At 30.9% G+C, this 17,242-nt stretch overlaps 1 pseudogene; it reads left to right on the plus strand.

Moving 5' to 3' along the window:
• Window positions 1-682: 682 nt before the first annotated feature.
• LOC131174777 (probable terpene synthase 6) overlaps window positions 683-17,242 on the plus strand; it is a 41,338-nt pseudogene continuing 24,778 nt past the window's right edge.

A 17,242-nucleotide genomic window follows, 5' to 3' on the forward strand; every position in this document is an offset into this window, starting at 1 on the left:
AACTTAAACAATATAAAAATGAAAAATTAACATGTGACATTACATATAAACACACATATATTTATATATATATTAAAAATTAGTACAATTAACTAATTAATTTACATAAAACTTAACCTCACCGTAAAATATATATAATGAACTTGAGCATACTTCAAATAGGTAAATAATGAATCTTTCAATTAACTATGAAAGGGTACTTGAATATGAAAATTACAACATAAACAATACAAGAAGCACGTCATGGTAACAGTTTGAAAAATTCAAAGATGAGATACAAAAAGATAAAGAGATCCTTGATATCCTAATAAGATTCATATAAATGAGGAGGAATAAAACTGAAACTTGCAAGCATAGAAGTGGGCAGCCACTTGTACACTTCTTGTGTTCTTGCGCAGAATAACGACTACAGAGTGGCGCATGCAAGAAAAATACGTATATAGGTGAAGGTGATAGCTCATATATCCGTGGAAAATATTGGCTACAGAGTGATGTATTTTGCCCTTACCTCTCTTGCTTTTAGCACAATATTCTCTTGTCCCAAGTCAAGACATTTATTTCGCTCTTGTATATTTGAATATAATTTGTATATACTATATATATAAATATGGACACGTTCTTGGGGAGTTCGCTAACCAAAACAAGTGATCAATTGCTTTAATATAATAAGCTGCATTCGAAAATGGCTGTGGAAGAGAGATACGAGCAAGGCACTACTCGTCTATTGGTAAACTATCCCCAAACCGTGTGGGACTGCAGCTTTGCTTCACTTTCTCCTCAAGCTTCGGTGAGTAGCTAGTCTCTCAAGATTTGGTATGTAAATGATATATTCCATTGTGATTTTAATTTAACATCGGTCAAATATGTGCAGGAATTTGAATTATACACTAAACAGATAGAAAAACTTAAAGAAAAGGTGGAAGATATTTTAATGCAATCAACCCATGAGCTAACCAAGAAATTGAGTTCATCAATTTATTATGCCGATTTGGTGTATCATATCATTTTGAGAACGAAATTGACGAACAACTTAATCAAATTTTCATCACTTTTCCTAAGCTTCTTCATGACAATAATGACAATGACCTCCATACCGTGGCAACTCTCTTTCAAGTTTTAAGACAATATGGATACAAAATGTCTTATGGTGAGTTTTGCATGCATAAAACTTATTACATTGCTCCTTTAAATTAAATACATGCATAGTAGTCAAGTAAAAGAAGGTTGACACTTAATTATTATGGTCATGAATCAGTTATGTTCAACAATTCAAAGACACTGATGGAGAGTTCAAAAAAACCATCACCAGTGATGTGAAAGGCCTCTTTAGCTTATACGAAGCTAACTTTTTTAGTGCACATGGAGAATATATTTTAGATGAAGTTCTTGTTTTTACTAGGCAGTATTTAGAAACCTTAGTCGCACAATCAAGCCCTCCCATGCAAATTATATAAGAAATGCTTTGCTGCAACCATTCCACCATAGCATAGAAAGAGTAGGGGCTAAGAAGTACATAGCCTTCTATGAAGGAGAGGAGTCTCGGGATGAAAATCTGCTCAGGTTTGCAAAGTTGGATTACAATCGACTGCAATTATTATACAGACAAGAGCTAGCCTCACTCTCATGGTATATATTTTAATATTTTGTTTCTTAAAGCAATTTTTTCAGCTTTTATCTCATATTGTGTACTTACAGACTTTGGAATCTCTTCATAACCTCTTCATAACATATGTTTCAGAGGGTGGAAGAACTCGGATGTAGCAGAAAATCTTGATTACTCAAGGGATAGAATTGTGGAGGCCTATATATGGGCAGTTGGATATCATTTTGAGCCTTAGTATTCTCTTTCTCGGATGCTGGTGGCGAATCATAACAATAATAGATGACACATACGATGGATATGCTACAATCGATGAACTTCAACGTTTTACTGCTGCAATTGAGAGGTTGGCTAAATAGAATTAAATTCAGGATAGTTATCATCAAGAAAGCAAATTAACTGCCAATGGCTTATGTAAAGGCTCAATAGTTTCTGTAATTTGCTTAGTTTGTTGTTACAAGATGGGCGCTTAAATACACATACAACTGATAATATGATAGAGTTTGTTAGGCTATCTCTAGCAGTCTAGCCAGTGTTTAATGAGAACCCTTATCTGCTAAAAATAAATAAATATTAACGTGTATCTCTTAACACTCTTTTTTTCCTTCTACTCTAAATTTTAAGGTTAAATATTGGTGCCATTGATGATTGCCAGAATACATGGAAGCTCTTTACAAGTTTACCTTCAGCTTTTATTATGAAATAGAAAATGATGGCTGCAATACTTGCTATGTGAAGGAAATGGTAAGACTTTTCCCAAGGCTTCCTTTAGATTAAAATTTATTTGAATTTTAATTAGTTGTTGAATTTAAGCACAAAAATTTTTCGTGATGGTAGTTGAAATAAATGGTGAGGTCCTACTGCTTTTAAGAAATGATAGAGTAACTCGCGAGGTATGATATTGTTTTGGAAAATATAAATTTTATTAACATTGATTTTAGTGTTTTAATAATAGTGTTCTAAGAATTTTTTTTTTATATTTAAGTGCTTGTATTATTATATTATTTATACTTAAGGACAATTACTAAAGAGTGTCAATTTCTATTGACGTAGCAAGTCTCTTAATGCTATAAGATTAGCTTGGCAAGTAGATCTCACATATTTAGTTGTATATAGTCATATCATCTATTTGGTGCTAAATTTAAGAAAAATGAGACAAAACAAACATGTTAACATTTGCTCCCTATTGTGAGAAAATCAATGGACAGACTAGTATATAACACTAGCTTATAAGAGTATTGGGAGGCTTGTCACAACAACATACTTTGATACTGTTTAGTAACTTTGTCCTTAAGTGTTAACATCATAGTAACATAGGCTTTTAAATGTAAAATAATAATAAAAAAAAAGTCATATCCTTATTAATAAAACACGCAAATCATAATGTAATAAAATGTACTTTTCACTATTGTTTTATTTATTTATTTATTTTAATAATTGACTTTTATTAAGATTGAAACTTGAGAATTCAAAGTTTTAGAGACAACTCTATGAGCTAAATTAAAGCTCATTAGGTATCATTTTATTTAATTAGCCATGTTGATTGCATGATAGGCTGACTTATATGTATATCCTAATTGAACGTATCTCTATGTTTAATTAAGTGCTAAATGACATTATATATAATCTTCAACATTAATTTGAAGGATGAAAAGAAGAAGAAAGATGGTCCTTCAAGTGTAGATTGCTACATGAATGAACATTGTGTATCAAGAGAGAAGGCGATAGAAGAAATTAAAAAAATATGTGTAAATGCATGGAAAGACATGAATAAAGTTTGCTTGAAGCCAGCTGCAGTGTCAAGGATTCTACTTAAATACTATCTCAACCTTGCACGCACAATACAATTTGTTTATACGAATGGTGATCACTTCACCTATGCTTTATGTTTGAAAGATGACATCGCATCATTGTTCCCGGACCAAATGTCTCTCTAAGAAAATGGATTGAACTTATGTATTTGATCGTATTATGGATTAGACTTAAGAAAATAGGTTTTTTTTTTTTCAATTGGAAAATTCTTGTCTAGACTCAATATACTGTATACTCAAGACATAAACATGTAAAATTCAAAAGTCCCACTGTACATCTTGTGTTTAGATATATAGTGAACCGGGTCTATACTAGAAACATCATTTTATATTATTGGCTCCAATTGAGGTAATGAGTTTTTTTTTTATAATATTATATTTTTACTTTTGGAAAGATATTATAGTCATTATTAATGCTTTATTGTATTAATAATATTAATTATGTGCTTTGTTTTTTTTTTATGCATATTTTATATCTTTAATTAATTAATGGTTTTATGAAAAGTTATATATTATAATTAATTTAATTATTTACATGTAATATTAATTTAATTATTAACTTAAATGCAATAAAATAAAACAATTATGTTTAAAAGATTAAAGCTTTAGTTAAATAATTATAAAATTTATTTTCTATTAAATAATTATAATTATAATTATAAAAAATTTATATACATTATAAAATATATAATTATTTACTTATATATTTTATTAATAAAATAAAATTTAAGAAATTAAATCATTTCAAATTAAATTAATTTAAATGAAAATAATTAATTTATTAATGGAATCAAACTTTAGAGAATAATTTTTTCTCATAAAAATATAAAATCTAACTTATAATTTTTAAAATACTTCAAAAATTAATTTATAATTTACTCCAACACATAAGTCCAAGTCAAACATTATATCAACTTCCAACAAGTCATCACACGTGCGTGCTATCACAATAAAAATGTGGATATCATTTTGCTTTACTGTGAAAGCATCTTTTGATGTTGATATTTATCTAAAAAACCACTCAGTGATTTCATCAAAAATTAAAACTTGATTAGGACAATAATTTATTTTGTCTCTTATTTCATTTACTATTATTTCATTTGTTCCCTTGGATCCTAATTTTGTGGTGATATTTTTTTAATAAAAAAATATTTTTAAAATAAATGAACATATTATTAAAAAGAAATTAATTTTAAAAATTAAAGACAATACTACTATCATAATTATCATTGATTATCTATTTTATAAATTTAATAAATTTATTTTTTTTATTATTAGTTCAAAGAACTTCTTTGGGTTACAGTGATGTAACGATGAACATATATCAGTATTTGATGAGTACCGGCGGTTACGGAGCTTTCCGGCAACATCCTTCTTTAGAATGGAAAATATTGTAGGGATGATCATGGAGCTTGAGTGGATAGAAATGAAGCAAAAATTGTCAATGCTTGTGGGTTAATTTCTCCCCAGGAAAATGACTTGGCAACCCTCAGAAGCTGAGGATTGCTTGAAGCCTACTGGAGTGCCAAGTAATCTTCTCAAGTATTATCTCAACCTTTCATGCAAAATAGTATTGTTATCTCTCTTTCTCTCTCTCTCTCTCTTCACATATCTTATCTTTCTGTTTTCTTTTTCTTCTTTTTCAAAAGGACTAAATCAAATATTTTATCTCTAATTATAATTTTAGATCAATAATCTCAAAGAAATTCTAAAAGTTTCGATAGTCCAATCTCATAAAATATATATACATTCAAAAATCCAAAATTGAAATTATATTGCCCAAAAAAATCTCAATGGAAATGAGAGAGAGCGTGTTCTAGTTGTAATAAACAACATTTTTAAGAAATTGTAAAATTTCAATAAAGAAATATATAAATAAATTTCACAATTTCAATCAAAATTCTATAGCCCAATTACAACAATATAAAAGACATGTATAAAATAATTAAAACCTAAGAAAAAAGAGAAAGAAAGGAAACTAATTAATAAAGTAATAGTGAAGAGAGGTTAATGAACGATTTTCGTTAATATCCTACTCGTTGTCATCCCGTTGTCGTCCCTGACATGTGAGCCTCATATCGCGTGACAGCAACTCAAACGATCAGATCCTCAAAACGCGTACGTGTTATAAGCTGTGCAATCTCAGCCTTCAATTATTTTTATTTGTTATAGTCATTCAATTTGAGATAAACTAGCAGCTATTTATTCAATATGTAAATGACACTATTGTTGCAATTGTGTTTATTTAATATTTTTATTACTTATTGATTAGTACTATATGTTAAAAAGGTTTTTAAATATTAACTTATTAATATAAATTAAAATTTAAAATTTATTATAAATAATTTAAATTAAATTGCAACTTTTTAGACATTGCCCACTTCCATTATGTTATAAAAGGCGATAGAGGTTAGCATAAGAATTGCAAAAGCACAAGAATTCTTATTTTTTAAATTTTATTTGAATTAATTATGTCATACCATACTTTAATTTTAATTCAATTAATGTTATCTAATATATATTTTAGAAAAGGAATTTTGCATAAATTTTTCTATCATCATTTTCTCCATCGTCTTTATATTTATAGCATAAAAATCAAATTTCATCAATAATTGATTCAACAAGGGTTTTTTTCACTTGTATATTTTTTAAATTATTTTTATTAATTTAATATTATATAGCACTGTGAAAATTTTTAATTCATGTCTTTTTCCAATTTACATTTTTTTTTCTTTATCCTTTTTTTTTTCAAAGTTAATATGAAGGAAAAATACCAAATTAATTACTCTAATAGATTCACTTCAAACACTTAAAAAAGTTGAAACATTAAAATAATGGTATTTTGAAAATATTACATACAATCGTGTACCAAATATATGAAAAAAAAAACATGAAAAAGAATTTTGATCAACATAACAAGTAAATAATATAATATAAATAACTAAAAATTTGATTTAATTATATTTTTACTAACATTTTATAATATTATTTAAATAACTAAAATATTAGTCGTGATGAAAAAAAAATTATAAAGACTTATACCATCACTAATGATATATATATATATATATATATATATATATATATATATATATATATATATATATATATATATATATATATATATATATAAAATTATATGATATTAAATATATTAAAATGTATAAAATTTTGAGTTAATATTTAGTATATAATTATAAAAAAAATTATCATACATAGAGAAATTTTATTTTGCAATTTTACAACATTTGAAAATGTGGAATAATTTATCTAGAGCAATAATAATATTAGGCATCAAAATTTTTTAAATATTTATATGTTATACTAAACTAATTAAATTTTAATATTAATTATTATAATATTTTAATATTTTAAATTAGGTAATTAAATATAATATTTAATTTTATATTTATATATAAATAAACTAGTTACATCTCGCAAACTATTTGATGCTTGTGCTTGAAATAATATGAATTTAAATAGTATATTAATCATATTTCGAGAGGTTTAGGTTTAAAAATAATGGTTATGATTGATTTAGATTGGATTCAAATTTTATATGTTACATATCATTATTTAAACTCATTTATATAAATAATTAATTAAATATAATATATATATATATATATATATATATATATATATATATATTTGTAAAATAATATTTATAATTTTTATATATTATATTTTTAAAAAATAAAATTTAAAAATTTTATAAAATTATGAAAATTTTAATATATTAATTATTAATTAAAATATATATATTTAAATGAGTTTAAATATTTTTTAGGTACAATAATTGGAATAAGATGATTTTCATGGTCCCATTATTGAGTTTTATTTAGCAGGTTTAGAAAAAAATAATAATTAGCAGTTTGTTTGCTGTGGTGGATAATCAGAATCCAAAGAGCACTCATAAGTCTTACCCAATTTCCTATGATGTGCTTGTTTTCGTGGTACAATTGCCTATAAAATGGTTGTGGAGTCCCACGTACTATATCGAAATGTCGAATAACAAAATACCAAATGAATAGAAAGAAAACTTTGATTGATTGATTGATTAATTGCAATGTGAGTATAAGACTATGAAAATTAAATATGAGTCTTGAAAAGTAAATGTGATAACTGGTAAATTAAAAATTAAGATAATAAAAGATAATTTTTATTCAAACTGAAACTCGAGAATTCAAAGTCTCATAGACAACTCTACAAGCTAAATTAAAGCTCATTAGGTTTCATTTTATTTAATTAACCATGTTGATTGCCTGATAGGCTGACTTATATGTATATCCTAATTGAACGTATCTCTATGTTTAATTAAGTGCTAAACTAAATTATATGTGATCTTTAACAATAAGTTGAAGGATGAAAAGAAGAAGAAAGATGGTCTTTCCAAAGATTGCTACATGAATGAACATTGCGTATCAAGAGAGAAGTGTTATATATAAAAATTAAATCATTATAGATTACATGATTAGAGAATATGTGTACCTGAAAATACGCTTGTATCTATGATTTTCTATAAACAATCAAGAATAGAGAAAATGAAGCGAAATGTTAGGTTCACAACTCCCAAAATTCACAGCATTCAAGTTCTATCCGAATTATATCCGATATTAAATGGTGTTATCAGAATATATATATATATATAGAGAGAGAGAGAGAGAAAGAGAGAGGACTGAGAGTTGGAGCCTCTTCCTTAGTGGGCTTATGGACAGCCTAATCCATTGCAGGCTTGCCCAATCATATGGCTTAATCTATTTAGATATTGTCAATTACTAAACTTATTATTTGATATCATTATTTAATCTGTCAATAAGTCTAACAATTGATTATTGTTAATCCACAACTCGATTAGAATAAATAATTCAACAATCTCCCACTTGGATAGCAGTAATCGTTTTATTAAACTAAAAGAACAGGTTAATAAAATATAAAACAATATCCAATAACAAGTATGTAATTTAACCTATAAAATCCAATTAATGAAACAGCAAACAAAATAACATTGAATCCGATAGGGAAAATAATATTATATATATGTACCAACAAAATCTCAAAACCAAAAACTAAATTTAAATGGAATATGTGACAAGATATGTCCAAAAACAATGTTCTAAGTATTATATACAAATGCTAACCCAAATGTAACATAAAATAGACTCACTAAACCAAAGCATTATCAAAAGTTTTCATTGCACCCATAGGCGCAACATGCTTCAAAAACACTAATGGGCAAAGTTTTGCTAATGATTCGCAATCATTCTATCCGTAGTAATATGTTTAATTCGAGTATGTGATTCATGAATCTTCTCTCAACAAATAGGAATTTGACATCAAAATGTTTAGTTCGACTAAAATTCCTATGATTTTGAGAGAAGTAAACAAAGAAGAGCATTATCGCAATAAATGGTCAAGGCCCTTGAGATGGTCTCAATAACAAGCATACTAGAAATCAATTTCTTTAACCAAATAGCTTGACAAGTGGCCTCATAACAAGCAACATACTGGTTCCACAGGAGATAGCAGAAGTGTCTCTTTAGCACTCTTCCAAGAAACAGCTCCTCCAGGCCATAAAGATGTAATCAAAAGTAGATTTTTTATCATCTACACACTGTAAAGTCGAATTACAAGACTAATAACTTCGTGATTGCCGATCTTTGTAAGTCAACATATAATTCTTAGTACCCTACAAATATCTCATAACTTTCTTTACAGATTTCCAAAGGACTCCATCCGTAATTACTCAAGTATCTACCAAGGACACTAATAGAAAATGCTATATCAGTATGATCAGATACTTGGGCATATATCAAGCTCCCAATAGCACAACTATATAGAATCTTTTCCATTTCAGTCCTTTCCTTGTTATCCCGAGGACACTAAGCTTTAGAGAGTTTCTCACTTGAAAGAACAGCAAAGAAGATGAGCAAGTGTACATTTTAAATCTCTTAAGAACTCAATCAATATAAGGTCCTTAAGACAAACCCAATATGCCTTGAGACCTATCATGGTGAATCTAAATACCTACAACATATGTGGCCTCACCAAGATCTTTCATGTCAAAGTGACTAGAAAGCATGTATTTTGTCTCATTCAAGAGATTGATGCTATTATCGCAAGAAGAATGTCATCAACATACAATACTAGAATAATGAAATGGCTCAAGTCATCAACATACAATACTAGAATAATGAAATGGCTCCCACTCACCTTCCGAAAGATGCATTGATCTCAAGCACTCTCCTCAAAACCAAGAGAAGTCATAACTTGATCAAACTTCATACCATTGTCTAGAAGCCTTTTTTAACCCGTAAATGGATCTTTTCAACCCGTAAATGGATCTTTTCAACTTGCACAGTAAGTGTTCTTTACCAGCTTTTATGAAACCATTAGGTTGAACCATATACACATCTTTATACAAGTCTACATTTAAGAAAGCTGGTTTAACATTCATCTGGTGGAGTTTTAAGTCATAATGAGCAATTAAAGCCATAACCATATGAAAGGCATCTTTAGTGGACACTAGGGAAAAAGTTTCTGTATAATTTATACATTTCGTCTGATTATAACATTTTGCTATTAGTCTAGCCTTATACCTTTCTATTTCACCTTTGACTCCACGTTTGGTCTTAAAGACCCATTTACAACCCAAAGCTTTACAACCATCCGGTAATTCAACAAGATCTTAGATTTAATTATGATACATAGAAGATAGTTCATCCCGCATGGATCTCATCCATTCTAAAGAATTAGGACCAGATATAGCCTTTTGATAAGAAATAGGATTAGAAATATCAACACCATCAAACTCGTTCAGTTTCAGAAATAGACCATATAATCATTTGATATTATAGGTCTACTAATCCTTTGAGATCTCCTAAAAGGTATAACTTAATCAACTGTATAAGGCTCCTTAGCTTCTACAACCGGTGGTTTTAATTTGACATCAATAGGATTTTGAGCTTCATCTTTGCCCTCATGAGTATTAAAATCTACTGAGGAGGGCAGCAAAGGCACAGGAAAGACAAAAGTCTCATCTCTAAGTTCGACAACTCGAGGTATTTGACTCACTATCCATCTCATCCTCAAAATAAACAGCATGATTTGATTCAATCACTCTAGTAGAATGAGTTGGATAGTAAAATCTACTACCTCTAGAACTTGTACAATAGCCAATAAAGAAACTGCTGACAGATTTAGCATTTAGCTTTCTGATCTGAGGGTTATATGGCCTCACCTCTGCCTTACAACCGCATTCATGAAAATGTTCCAAACTGGGCTTCTTACCAAACATTAACTCATAGGGAGTCTTAGGCACCGATTTACTAGGAACCTGATTGAGAATGTACACAGCAGTTTTCAAGGCATCACCCAACAAAAATTCTTGTAAAGAAGAATGACTAAGAATACCTCTCTCCATGTCCATGACTGTACGTTTTCGCCTCTCTGTATCCCAATTTTTTTGTGGGGTCCCCTGCATGGTGTACTGTGCCTAATTCCCACATTCTTTTAAATACAAAGTAAAAGGACCAGGATTTTTACCAGTCTCAATATACCTATCATGATACTCACCTCCCCTATCTAACCTTACACATTTAATCTTCTTCCTAGTTTTTAGTTCAACTACAGCCTTAAATGCTTTAAAGGCATCCAAGGAACAAGACTTCTCATAAAGAAGATCAATCCAACCATATCTAGAATAGTCATCAATAAAAGTGATGTAGTATTTAAAACCTCCCATAACAACAAGAGAAATGGGTCCACAGATATCTGTATGAATCAAATTTAACACACATTCACTCCTAATTGCCCCTTTGTTTCTAGCCCTAGCAGGAAATTTTCCCTTAATACAATCAACACATATATTATGTAACACCCTAGGCAAATCCCACATCGGCAAAACACGGGAGAGATGCTGGGTTTATAAGTTGGCGTCAGAACTCCTAGCGACGCGTTTTAAAATCGTGAGGGCTTTGGCTCAGAGCAGACAATATTACTAGTGGGCCGGGCCATTACATTTGTGGTATCGAGTTACTCGCGTGCAACCTTGAGCGATGGTGGGAGCAAACCTCAGCCGAGTCCATAGAGGTGGATTGTAACACCTAGGCAAATCCCACATCCAAAACACAGAGATGTCGGGTTTATGTTGAGGTTCGTAACTCCTAGTGATGCTTGAACCGTGAGGGTTGCCAGGCGGATAATATCACAGTGGCCGGGCACATTTGTGGTATCAAATGTAATGGCCCGGCCCACTAGTGATATTATCCACTCTAGACTGAAGCCCTCACGGTTTTAAAACGCGTCACTATGAGTTACGAACCACCAACTTATAAACCCAGCATCTTTTCGGTGTTTTGCCGATGTGGGATTTGCCTAGGGTGTTACAATCCACCCCCCTTATGGGACTCAGCGTCCTCGCTGAGGTTTGCCCCACCATCGCTCAAGGTTGCACGAGCGCCTGATTGTGACGCCCTCACCCGTCTATTGTGTAGCCGAGCAAGAAGTGCTACATTCGGTCGAGCACCCTATCTTGTCTTGTCATGTCTATTGTAAATTTTAATGTCATTTAAGTCGTAATTTATGTGTAGAATTTTTTTTTTATATCTTATTTCAGGAGACCTGCATGAGCCTCCCTGCTTTATTAGCATCCGCGGGTTCCACTAATCACTTTTTAACATGTCCTTATTAATTTCACACATTTACATATAATATTCTCTTGTTTCATATCTTTTACATTTATTTATGAGATCTTAAATTGAAGTGTGATGTATTTCATTCATATAGAAATTCTTAGATAATAAATTACAAGTTTTCATTTCAATCTCAAAGTTTAATTACAAGTCCAAAATGAAATACATCATGACTAAACATAATGAACTAAAATATTAGTCTACACATGGGCCCTACCAAAATACAACAGACCGGTGAGGTGACTCGACGGTGGCGATCCGCCTAACTCATCCAAATACTACGTATGCATCGTTGATCTTCAAACCTACGCGATGGAAAACCAACGCTAAGCATAATGCTTAGTGGTGCATAATTTATAATAACAATAATTAAACAATTGAATTGATATTTACAAATCATAATTTCGGTCTTTACATTTTTATTGCTCTTTGGAAGCAATTAACATTATCAGGATCTTTTATGATTACTTATTGTATTTAAGTTTTAATTAATTTTTTTTTTATCAGTGCCCAAGAAACCTATAATAATTTATAAAGTTGGATACACGGGAGTATACGGGTTAGATAGCCATATGTCTACCTCGTATATATCTGTTAGGCACGAGGCCAGCTGTCGAGCATGAGACCCGCTGTTAGGCTTGTAAAGCCAGAAATAAAGTAGGCACAATGGCCATTAAGTAGGCATATAGCCTGTAGAACAATCATACCAGACATATATTGTTAGTTCATGATTTGCTCTGTAGCGATCGCTTATCTGTGGTCCCTAATTGGTATACCAATTTATCCAAACTAAATAAATAAGTCTAGGTATACTATGGGCAATTAAACATTTTTAATTATTTTAGTACTATTCACTGTTACTATTTTCTGGTACTATTAATTAGTACCATAAATTTCATATTAATAGGACATTATTCCCAATTTACATATTCATATCATTTTTAATATTTAATTTTCCTTATGAGTATTTTAATTATCATATATAGCATTTTCCCATGAACCCTTCTTTAGGTTCATATTGATGTGTTATCTTTATCTAGGAATTTGACTAGGTTAGGATGTCTATTTAGTCACACTTCCTTCATAACAATTGCTCCTCTATGTTTAAACTTGAATTTCAGTTTTTGAATCACTGAATTTGGAGTTATAGAACTCAAGTTATGGTCAAAATACCATAACTGGTCCCTTTGCCTCTAAGCTGTCCAGAATTTACAATTCCTGGTCAATAAACTTTTACCAGTCATTTGATCATTTTATGATCATTTTTAGACTTAGATTCCTTCACAAGATATGTTCCTCTATGTCTTAGGGACTCCTAGATACAATTTCATAATTTTTCAAGCTTGGTATTGTGAGTTATGGTCAATGTATTGACTTGGACTCTTAATCCTATAAAGGCAAAACTAACTTCAGTATGTTTGACCCTCTTTTTAGGGTCTTTACACTTAGAATTTGGCAAAGGTGTCTAAATCAATATTGTAGCCCTAAGTATCATGTTTCCATATCATATTGGCACATCTCAAATGGAATTTCCTAGTGGGAGTTATGGCCAAATGAACACACGGGTATCAAATGGCATTCTGGGTTCAACTTAACATTTTCCAGATTTCAATTCCTAACTTTGGCTAATATTTTCCTAGGATGCAATGATTTTTAGAGCTTGGTCAAAACATAAAAATTGTTGTGCTATGTCTTATAAAACTTTTGGCACTAGTTTCACTCAATTTGCAGCTTTGGAGACCAAGTTATGGCATTTTGCCAAAATTGGTCAAGCATACCAAAGGAACAGTATTTTGGACAATTTCTGGGTTAGCAGTTTTAGTGACTCAACTTGTGCTAACAGTTTGATTTGGTTAAAAGCAAAACTGCTTAAGTGGTCTTCATGAAAAATGTAGCCCTATGTCTAAACTTTCCATGGTTAAAATTTTAGGTCATTTGGACCAGTATAGAGAGTTATGACCAAATGAACACGTACTGTTCATTTGGTCATTTTCTGGGTTGGTAGTTTCAGTGACCCAATTTTGCTAACAATTTGAATTGATTAAAGGCAAAACTGGGTTAAGTGGTCTTCATGAAAAGTGTAGCCCATGTCTAAACTTTCCATGGTTAAAATTTTAGGTCATTTGGACCAGTATAGAGAGTTATGACCAAATGAACACGTACTGTTCATTTGGTCATTTTCAAGGTTGAGTTGCAGGAAATCTGAATTTGGGCAGAATTTAGGTCAAGTTTTGGACAGAATATGGGCATGGTTTCTTCATGGAAAATGGGCTATTTTGGGTCTAGTTTCACATACAATATGACTAATACAAATTGGGTGCAAACAATTTTCTATATGGCCTAAAATGTACACTGCCCTCAACAAACACAACCTGCAGAAAATTGACACTTCCAAAACTCAATCTCCTCCAACTTCCTTACTTCAATTTGCATGCAATACACTTCTATAAGCAACAATCTCATCCCAATAGATCAATTTCAACATTTTACACAAAGTCCTCAACATTTACACAAACCCTATTTTTCAAAGTTTCAAATTTACACAAACACTACACAATCAAACACCCAAACATTTCAACTAATTACACATTCTCATAGAACCATTTTTCATCACTTAAAAGCAATAAATTTCAAGTTCCATGGCTGCCAAAAATTCAAGGGTTCTTTCCTCTAGATTTTCTTTGTTTTAATGGTATTTATGCTTAGCTAAACATGCTTTTCATGTTTAATAAAGAGAAGAAGAGGGATTAGTGCACTAACCTTTTTGGGTGTCTTACCAAACTTCAATTTCTCTTCTTCAAATGGGTATCTAAAGCTTCCTTAGGGTGTAGGGAGTAATTTTTGTAAAGGAGCTATGAGTTTTGGTGTGTGGAAGCTTGGAAAATCAAGCTTGAAAGCTTGACAAAAATGGTGGAGAGGGAGCACAAGGGTGGACTGCAAGAGAGAGGAGAGTGGGAAGAAGATGGAGAGAAAAGTAGGTGGGTTTGTCTCTTGTGCTTTATATATTTATTTTTTTATTGTACTTAATTTTGTTTTAAATTTTCATGTTTATTTTTTCTTTTCTTTAAATGCCATAAGTCTTTTTATTTTCCTTTCTTTTCTTTTCTTTCCTTTTCTTTTCTTGCTCTTTCCATTTTCCAAATTCAAATTCATATAATTAATTTATGTTAATTATTCTATTTCCAAATTTTAATTTGACATTTAATTAAAAATTTACCTCTAGGGTAAAATGACTAAAATGCCTTTCATGGTGCTCATCGGATTATTTTTATTTTTATACCAATTAATAAATTCTCTAAATTTTATTTTATTTCTCAAAATTTTTCATATATTTTTTTTTAATATTTATTTCATTAATTTATGCCTCCTCACTATAGTTTAAGTGTAGTTCCAGACATCCTGACTGTCCGAATAGACATTAGTTGTCAGAACAGTAAAATGTATGGACTGCCTACGGTGAGAGCGTTACACTGATACCACGAATCTAATGGCCCGACCCACTAGTGATATTGTCCGCTCTGGGCCGAAGCTCTCACGGTTTTAAAACGCATCACTAGGGGTTACGAATCGCCAACTTATAAACCCAACATCTCTCCCGTGTTTTGTCGATGTAGGATTTGCCTAGGGTGTTACAATCCACCCCCCTTATGGGACTCAGCGTCCACGCTGAGGTTTGCCCCACCATCGTTCAAGGTTACACGCGGAGCGTCTCTGATACCACAAATTAAACCGCCAGGCCCACTAGTGATAAGATCCGCTTTGGGACGAAACCCTCACGATTATAAAACGCGACACTAGGGGTTAAGAACCAACAACTTATAAACCCAAAGATCTCTCGTGTTTTGCCGATGTGGGATTTGCCTAGGTGTTACATATTAAAATCAAAGAAATCCAGACTCATGCAAGACACCTTCTTTAACCATCCTTTCTAATAATTCCTCAAAATGTGACCCAATAGTATATGCAATAATATTGAAGAGTTCTCATTAACTCTTTTATGTTTTTGCATAATAACAAAATTTATAAGAAAATCAAAAGATTGAAAAGGATCAGAATTTAAATCTAACATATATAAACCATTGCATAAAACAATAGAACCAACAATATCAGATTTAAAATAAATAATAATTTTTCCATTACCTCAAGAAACACAAAACCACACTTATCTAAAATAGAACTGAAATTAAATTTCCTTGAAGAAGGAACAAAACAATATCATTTAATTTCAACACATGTCCGTAAGATAAATTCAAAGAAACAATCCTATGAGTTCTACTACTACAACTCCATTTACTCCTAAAACAGATTCTCCTTTTCACTTGGCTTCCTCACGTTTTGAACCCTTATAAGGAATTTGAAACATGAATGGTAGCACCAAAATCGAACCACTAAGAATTTGAAGAAACATCAACAACATTTGATTCAAAACATACTAGAGCTAGAGGGTCAAGTTCTGGACTATTACCTTCCTTCTAATGCGTCTTCTTAAGCTTACACAGTCCTCTAACTTATGGCCAAACTTCTTGCAATAGTTGCACTTGCCTTTGAAGGGCTTCTTCTTGTTAAATTATGATCATGCTTACCAATTCTGTTCTCAAATTTAGCTTTAGGCTTCTTATCCTTGAAATTTCATTAAGTCTTGCTACTAGACCCTTGAAAAACGTAATTAATGTAAGGAGTATTCCCTTTCCTCTTAGATTCCTCTTCTTGGAATACAATAGCTATAAAATGATCAACTGTCCAATCCCCTTGTTGAGAGTTGTAAGAAATCTTGAGAATTTTGAATTGAGGTGGATGAGATTCAGGAAGGCGCCAAACTAGAAGACTCTCTCCCAAATCAAGATCAAAAGACTTGAGCTTGTTGAAATAACTTATAAATGTCATGATATATTCTTGTACACCACTAACACCATCATATTGGGTGTGCTCCAACAAAGAAAGATAATAACTCTTTTGAGCCTTAGTCGAACTTTTTAAACTTTTTCAAACAACCAGCAAAATTCCTTATGATCTCCTTATCAGAATAATTGTCATGTGGCCTTATCTATAGTATACTTCATCACCATTAAGCAGAAGCCTTATTAGAATTTTACCACTTCTCATGATAAGTCTTTTTCTCGCAATAGTGGATTCATTAT

The sequence above is a fragment of the Hevea brasiliensis genome, chromosome 16 (genome assembly GCF_030052815.1).
Source record: "Hevea brasiliensis isolate MT/VB/25A 57/8 chromosome 16, ASM3005281v1, whole genome shotgun sequence".
Taxonomy (NCBI): domain Eukaryota; kingdom Viridiplantae; phylum Streptophyta; class Magnoliopsida; order Malpighiales; family Euphorbiaceae; genus Hevea; species Hevea brasiliensis.